At 39.6% G+C, this 8,395-nt stretch overlaps 1 long non-coding RNA gene across 1 annotated transcript; it reads left to right on the top strand.

Annotated features, from left to right (window-relative positions):
• Positions 1-219: 219 nt before the first annotated feature.
• On the top strand, positions 220-7,398 carry LOC140342389 (uncharacterized). Its single transcript, XR_011923077.1, has 3 exons — positions 220-504; positions 3,265-3,382; positions 7,287-7,398. It is a non-coding gene; the product is annotated as an uncharacterized lncRNA (long non-coding RNA).
• Positions 7,399-8,395: the final 997 nt, after the last annotated feature.

Below are 8,395 nucleotides of genomic sequence, written 5' to 3'. Positions count from 1 at the left end.
ACCTTTTCTGGGGTCCCGGGACTCCTGTCCGCTCCATCCAACTCAGACCACACCGAGGTTTTAATGTTGAGCTGGCCCACGGCCGGGTTTATTAAAGGTTGCAAACAAACAAAACAGTAAAAAGAAAAACCTTGCCTGTCTGGCACTCACTAAACATAAGACTTGCCTGTCTATTGGCAGTAGGGCTTCTCCCTGTCAGCCCCAAACAAAACTAGCCGCCACCTTCTATTCAGGTCTGGGTTCTTTCACAGAGTTCAACTTCCTGTGTCCCCAGGGAAGGCAGCCTCTCACTGAGTTCCTGGTTCTGTTATAACCCCACCCTCAGTGTTGCTTCCTTAATTACCTCACAGGTGAGTTTTCACACCTGCTACTTTACATAGGAGAGGAATCTTGGGCAAATATACCTCCCTTCCACCACCAATCCTGCATTGGGGTCACAATTTGTACTCATTTACTGTTGTGTTCCTGGAACTGAAAGTGAACCCCTCAACAAAGATAATTCAGGTTTGTTAACTGTGCTTTGCTCTATCTTCCCTGTCTCCAGGTGAGCCTGTTCTTAGTTTGTGCATCGCTATATGTGTCTCATAGTTGGGAACTAGTAAGGAGTTAGAGATTTTCAGGTAAGGGTTGCTATGATTATGAAAGATCTGGGACCTTGGGACCAAGGGAGAGTAATGTGATATGCATACCATGCTGTGATGAATTGTGGTCATGATCAAATTGTAGTATAAATGTGAGAGGGTTAAAGTGGCAGGGTGAAGGGGGCCGCTGAGTGTAAGGGTCAGTAGTAGATAACGCAGAGTTCACAGGTCAGGAGACATACATACACAACAAGAAAGAGAACATTCACTTTGTCAAAACCTACCTATAAAATGAACTTCATAAAAATAGTCAATGAGCCATTGTCTATGGCATGGCCTGCAACCTCCATCTATTTCTTAGCTTTGAACCCCCACAGCTAACCTTTGCATCCACAGCTCACATGTGCAGCTCCAAGGCTCAAAGGTAAGATATACATTGGGGTGCAGAGGTGAGCCATGGATGGGGATAGTAAAAGAGTTGTTGGAAGGAAAGAGAAAGGCAAAGGAGAAAAGCCATGGGCAGGGGGGTGCAGAGTTTAACAATAGGCAATGGGGAGAAGGAGGGTGCAGAGGTCAGCTGTAAATGGGGTACAGCAAATATGAGCTATGAATAGGGGGTGCAGATGTGACCGGTAGATGGATCTGTATTCCCCATATATGGTTCACCTCTGCAACCTGTTCATGACTTATGTTGGCACCCTAGTCCATGATTCACATCTGCACCCCAATCTGAAACTCCCTTCAGACCCTGTATGTTGAAGTGGCACCAGGAAAGAGATTTAGATCCTAGCGATGCCACTGGTAACTGTACTCGATGTACTGCAGCTTGGCATGCAAAGTTTTGCAAATGTGTGCAACTGATTGAGTAAACAGTTCAGTGTTCAGCTTTTCAGTTTCATGTTTTTTATTTTGCTATCTAGCTTGAGAAAGTTCTAGGGGCTTTTTGTATTTCATTGTAGCAGTTTGATAGATCATAGCTCAGCAAAACGTATGCTCTCTACTGATTGGAGTGTTCTGGCTCTGATTTAGCAGGGTGAGACCTTTGCAGAAAGATTTGTGTGTTCCGATAGAGAACAAGGGTCCTTCTCTGCAAGTTGCTGGCAGGGGACATAAGACTTTGCACACTGATCGTTTTGATTCACCTGTACAAATTGCACCAGAAGATTCAGGTGGGCTTTAACTTAAGGATAATAATCATTATTTTTAGCCAGTCATTTTCAGGTCTCATTGTACTCATCTAAAAATAAATATTCTTATGCTATTGTGTTAACTTTGCAAGCTTTTTCCTAACTTTCAGGGGCTAAATTTGCACAAATGTGCTGACATGTTTATCCAGGGACGATTGCTTTTTTATTCCATTTTTAACCATGCTCTTGATGTTGCAAATGCAGGTCAGCAAAATACCACTGATTTTAACTAAGGGGTACACATGGCAATTTGGAGGCCTATTTGACCGGCTTTGCTATTCATTGAATTCAGCACATCTATAAAGTGTGTTAGGATAAGAAGGCAAATGCACTTGTTTCTTTCAGTTGCTCTATTTTACATTTAAATGGTAAACTAAGCGTTTGAGTGAAATGTCCATCAACATGAACACTTACATGCATTTGGGCTTTGCTATGTAAGGATTCCTATGGCATAATCATGTTGCTGAATAATCCACATTCCTGCACCTTCCTAATTCACCTTCGCTTGTGGCCTTGGGCATTGTCTGTTCTGGGAGGGTGCAGTGGCCAGAGCTGCAGACCACGTCTGCCATACACATAGCAGGCTCAGGGTGGTGGGCAGGTTGTGTCTCTGGACCTGCGATGGAAGAGTGAACAGGTTCTGGCATCATGACGTCACTCTGAGAGGAAGTTTCTTCCCCTTTGAGCGACACACAGTTCCCCGGGCATGCGCGGTCTAGAGTCTGTGAGATTAGTGACCCACAAGCTCCAAAAGGTTGGGGACCACTGCTGTAGTAGACCAGCCAATGCAGGTGGCAATAGATTAGAGGTTTCCTGTACCCAAAACCAAGAGGGTTGATTTAGGTGAGTATGTCATGATGCACAAGCTAGGAAATAGAATTGCAGAAAGAGCTAGAAAGGAGGAATGATAGGGAATGTGCCCTTTAGTATCGCCTTATTAGTGTATCCCTTCATATCCTTCACTCCATTCACTCATTTATTCACTTTTTCTCATGCTTTGTATGTAAGCTTTTTAAATTTGTGCAAGTTTGTATAATAAAATTTAAAAATGCTTTACCAATACCAAATGATTAATTATTGTGCCTATGTAAGGAACTGCAGGATAAAATTTGTAATAAAAAATGCCATAAACCAGATAAAAAATAGACAATTACACTTCCATGTACTCAATCAAGTCTTGTGTTCTTCAGAATTGTTCTTGACTCCTTTTTTATTTTACACCACTATATGCAGTTTACAAATCTGTCCCCATTTTGTCATGGGTGCTGCCATCTTCTTCCTTCTTTTTGTTCTTGTTTCGATCCTTGGGCATCTTGATTGGGTGATTTAGCTCCCATGCAACCATGATGTGTTTGGTATCCCACCTTAAGGAGCGCGATCAGGCAGCTGAGTTTGTTTAATTGCAGGAGTATCGCCTGTCCTTTTCTATAATAAGACCCTTCTGTGATCACAAATTTTGAAAGTGGAATTTTAGTTCAACTTTTGAACTTCTGCAGAACTTCTGTGAAACTGGAACTGGATTACAAGGGAAAACCACAAGAAAGATAAATAAGTTATGAAGACATTTTTTTTCAGAAAGAAAAGACTTACTATATACTTCACAGTAAACCAAAGGTAGGTAAAGGTAAGCTTTAACATTTTTTTAAACCTAAGAATTGTATTTAAGTTTGAATTAACCACTTTTTGTTTACTAATTTCTTGCTTCCCTTTTTTGGGTTCATTATTGTTTTCATTATTTTTTATTGGTTTTATAGAAGAATTAATTATAAGCATATCTTGTAGAGGGAATTACAAACATATAAGTAAACAATAAACATATCAGTAAATTTCAAAATATTACCAACAATATAAAAAGGGGGATGATGATATCTATAGGCCAGATATTGAAGTAGGGGATGCATGAGGACAATTTCAGGTATTTTATGTAATCCCATGTTAAAAATTTTCAAGAGGGAACCGGCACGTGGACTTTTGGTTTGGTATTCCTTTCTTAGGTTCCAGAAGACCTTGTCCCAGGAATGGTAATGTAAATAAATAGAGAACTCCAAGGCTGGATTTGTGCAGTGGAACATAATGGGGATATGGGCAGGCAATGAAGTTGACAAGAAGAAACTTTTTGCATTGAACTAGGCTTAAATATCAAGTCAACAATCAACTAAACAGTACACTCTAGGAGCTGTGTTACCTATGTGCTTTGGCACAACTGGTTGTTCCAATTTTTAATATTTCCCCTTGTCTGAAATATGCTAACAAAGAATGCAAGAGTTTCAAATTCCGCTACTTACACTAGATAATAATAAGAGATAATTAGGGGCGTTTGTCTTATGAGACTCAATTCTTGTGCCTCTACAGCTTTTCTATCTAATACATCTAAAATCCTGGACATTCAGCAGGTGTTTGGCTTTACCACACCGATGTGATAATTTACATCAAGCCAATCTTTTTTTATTTATGTCTATATGGAAAAATGTTTGAAATTAATATACAGTCACAGATTGAACACAAGCACATCAATCATTGTTTAAAGTCCTTATCTGCATACATGCTCTTGGCAATCAGATCAAAATATTGTAAATAAGATTATATACCCTCTGCCAGTTTTGTTTGATAGAGTCCAGTATTGGACTCCCAAGTTAAATTTCAGTTTTAGTAAAATATGAGCATTGTGACCGCTGTGTAATTTGATACCAGATTTTTTATAGCAATGCAATGAATGTGAAGGATTATTATTAAAGAGAATTACAATAAAAGATAATGGCCAGGTCTAATGGGACTCTGTCTCCAGCTTGTAATTTTGTGCAATGAATATTAATAAAAATAACAAATGACCAACAATTAATAGTGAAATGTTCATGACGTTCACATGGTCATTTTTTTTTTACACGTTTATTTGTTTTCATGCTGATGTTGTATGTCAATCAGTTTTTTGTTCGTTACCTCTCTCTCTTATATACATTTCACATATATACTGTAAATATATATATATATATATATATATATATATATATAGTGTGGAATGATGTCTAGTACCTTTTAACCTTCCTGTGAGCCCAGAGGAGCCTCAAGGATCTGCTCTGTGTAGGTGTCTCATCTGACCACCTTGTACAGAGAGCAGCATGACATCATTGTGTGGCTGCATTTTCTGCAGCATGCACAAGCCTCCCACCCAGCAAGGGGAACAAGAAGGACCCAAGACAACACTCAAAAGGAAAAAGTAGAAGTGCACCCTGTAAACCTGGAGAGGGTAAACCTGGCCAATGGGAATGCAAACCACAATACCGGCAGTTCCTGGGTTATATACGAGATAGGGACTGTAGGTTTATTCTTAAATTGAATTTGCATGTAAGTTGGAACAGGTACTTTTTTAATAAATGCAAATAAGACAGATGTTTGTCTTAACATATTATTAGGCAGCATGGTGTCAGTTACTGTATAAAATCCTTGTTAACTGTGAGTTAATCACACACAAAGCAAGAAAAATTTTTTTTAGGGAGCCTAGACATTCATTAACTTCTAGGGCAAGCTGTGCTTTAATATGCAAAAAGAAGTAACTGCAGACTTTGTCTTAGTCGTTAAAGAGTTACAAGATATTACAGATCAGCTCCACTGTTGAGATCCCCCTACAACCTCAGCTGTGTTTAGCAAAAGATTTCTTTTGCAAGTCATGCAAACTGCTCCTTTCCCCCCTCCAAGCCTCCGTCCTGCACACAGAAAGCAGGGCAGCCCCGTTCGTTCATATCTAGGAGTCAATTGTATGTCAGATGTCTTTAACCTGGGACTACCTGTAAAACCTAAAACATTGTTTTTCAACATTGTGTTTAGATGGGTTTCTCTTACTACCTGTCCCGTCTGATACCAATAAACAGATAATGAGGTGAGATCTCCCAATGGGGACAAAGGCAATAATAATAAGCAGATAGAGGTCCTAACCCTTTTTCTCCTTATCCAATGCTAAAAGCTAAAACAGTTTAGGTTGAATCTGGCCTTTAAGGCTGCCTAGGATTTTATACTCTATTCTTCTTTTGTTGGTTGGAATCAGTAAGGCATTTTGAAGAGTACGTTACTAAGCACTTAAGTATTTGGTTTGGCTGTATTGTTTCATAAGCACTGTCCTAATGGATGTACCATGGGGATGTTTTATGCAATGCATAGTTTGCTTCAATCAGGTCTTTGTTACAAAAGGTTGCATAGATAAAGCTTGTGTCTTATTTACCTTTGGCAATCTGTGTTCAAATGAAAAGGCTTGAAAAGGTAACAAACCGATAAAATATGACTAAAGCAAACGTCTGCTTCTTTGAATAAAAAGTAGCTCAGGTGTATTTATAACCCAAACGTTGTTTTTTATTTTCGATAGACTGATATCTGTTGGTAAGAGATTTCCATTGAATTTCTAAGAACAACAATTTGCCAAACAGAAAGTGAGAGAAAATAGAAGCAAACATTAAATAAAAGCAGATCTGAACTAAAAAATCGTGAGCAGGCAGGTCCATTATTTCAGAAGAGACAGGTGACATCGACTCTAGTAGGTAAAGCAGGGGTTCCCTAAAGACCAGAAAGTTATGTAAATGTTTCTCTTATGGTAAAAGGTCAAGAATGGCTGCTTTAGAACAGCGGTCGCCAACCGGTGGTCCGCGAGAAAACCTTGGTGGTCAGTGGCTCTGGCAAGTGCACCCCAAGTGGGACCAGAAGAGGACCCCGCTGGGGGGACGCACCAGGCAGAACCACCCACCTTGTCCCCTGTACGAATTGCATTGTTAGGGAAGTGGGCGGGTTGTGTCTCTGGCATCATGACTTGGGATGAGCGAGCAAGTTTTTAAAATTTGATCCCCCGGAATTTAGCAGTTCTCACTTACTGAAATTGTAAGCGAGAATGGCCAGTGTAAATTCGTGGATCAAGCTCGAATTAAAAAAAAAAAAGATTGCGGGCTGTGCTGATCAATGAATGCAGCGCCGGTGGGCTGTACTTATCATCCTCTTGTTTGCAAGGGGATCTTCTCAATTAATGCGGCCGTGTCCGCGTTCATTGAGAACAGTGTGCGATCCCCGGCACTAGAGGTTATTTAACCTCTAGTGCCCCAGGGATTGCAAACAGGAGGGTTCCCAGGAAATACTGTGAATCCTCATGTTATATTTTCCTCGATCTTCCGATGGTTTCACGAAATTGATCCCTAATCATGACGTCACTAAAGAGGAAGTTTTTCCCCTTTGAGTGACAACCGGCTCCCTGCGCATGCGCGGTCCGGAGCCCGTAAATTTAGTGGTTCATTGGTCCGAAAAGGTTGGCGACCTCTGCTTTAGAACATGGTACTGCTGAATGGGAAGACCACAGGACCAGGTAGGGAAGTTAGTTGCTGGTGCTGTGTGCTGGACAAGCACTCGCCATTGGATAATTACAGTTATTCTATCATTTAAAATATAAATTATGGGTAGTTGAATATTATTAACAGCTATGCTAATCGCTTGTTATAGCCAGATATCTAATTTGGCTTCTCTTGATCTTTCTTTTTCATGAATGGAGTAAGCACATTATAAAATTAACTAATCATCTGATCTGATTAGTAACGGAAATCAGTGATATCCTGTGGATTCTGTTGAGAACGGTCGGAGCAGACATCACTTTAAAGTAACAGAAGGAACAAGGAACCTAACCATACCAACATGTGGCTGAACACATTACTGATAACAGCCCGACTTTGATTATACAAAGGAATTCTAATGTTAAGGGGATATTGCCATTTAATTGGATTTTACATGGCTGGAAATCCATCTGGAGCACACGCAGTCCCAGAATAAGACCCACTATTTCTAGAATAATTGTAAAAAACGTAGGCCATTATATTTGTACTTTAATATTAACCTACTTGGTCTAAGGTTGGATCTGGACCCTGGGAATTAAACTTTCTGTAGATTGAACAGTCAGATGCGATTGCATGATCCGACCCTTTCTGACCGTGATGTCTCTTGGGGTCATTACTTCCTCCTGTATTTCTAATTAGGAATGTTCTGGTTGCCAAAGCTTTCCTGTTTGGGGAAAAAACTAGGGGAGAGAGTTGCATGAACAACAATAGGGATCCAGTAAGGTTTTCTATTTTATCATATCATTTTATTTAGCAGAAATACTTGTTTAAAGCCATTGTTGTGCAATCTGCCAAAAGAGGCTGCATTGTTAGACAGTTGTCTGTTATTCATGCCAAGTTTGGATTTGATGCCTGGGACCTCAGAACATTTTGTTGGTCTGTAAATTCTCCAATTAATTGGCTTAAGTGGGTCTGCTGTTAGACCAAAATAGACAATGAGATGGCATTTTTGGGAAAAAGGGTGGGTAAAATGTGGAACAAATATGCACCAAGACAGTTTTTAGGGACCAAATTTATTATTTAAAATAATACATATAAACCACGTCGAGGGACCAACTTCAAAGCTCTATGCAAGATCATCAGCTTTGTCCAAACTTCTTCAACCACTTTTTTGGAAAAGTTGTCTTAAGCTTCATCTCTTGGTCACAGATGATAAATCTAAACTACTGATATGGAATATTCAAAATTAAATATAAAAAAAGAAAGAAATGCAAAACAATATATACAAAACAAGTATACATTTCTTTACAATCTATAACAATCTATACAT

Source organism: Pyxicephalus adspersus, chromosome 1 (genome assembly GCF_032062135.1).
Source record: "Pyxicephalus adspersus chromosome 1, UCB_Pads_2.0, whole genome shotgun sequence".
NCBI classification, from domain to species: domain Eukaryota; kingdom Metazoa; phylum Chordata; class Amphibia; order Anura; family Pyxicephalidae; genus Pyxicephalus; species Pyxicephalus adspersus.
The sequence above is the reverse complement of the archived record's forward strand: the minus strand, read 5'-3'. Positions and strand labels throughout refer to the sequence as shown.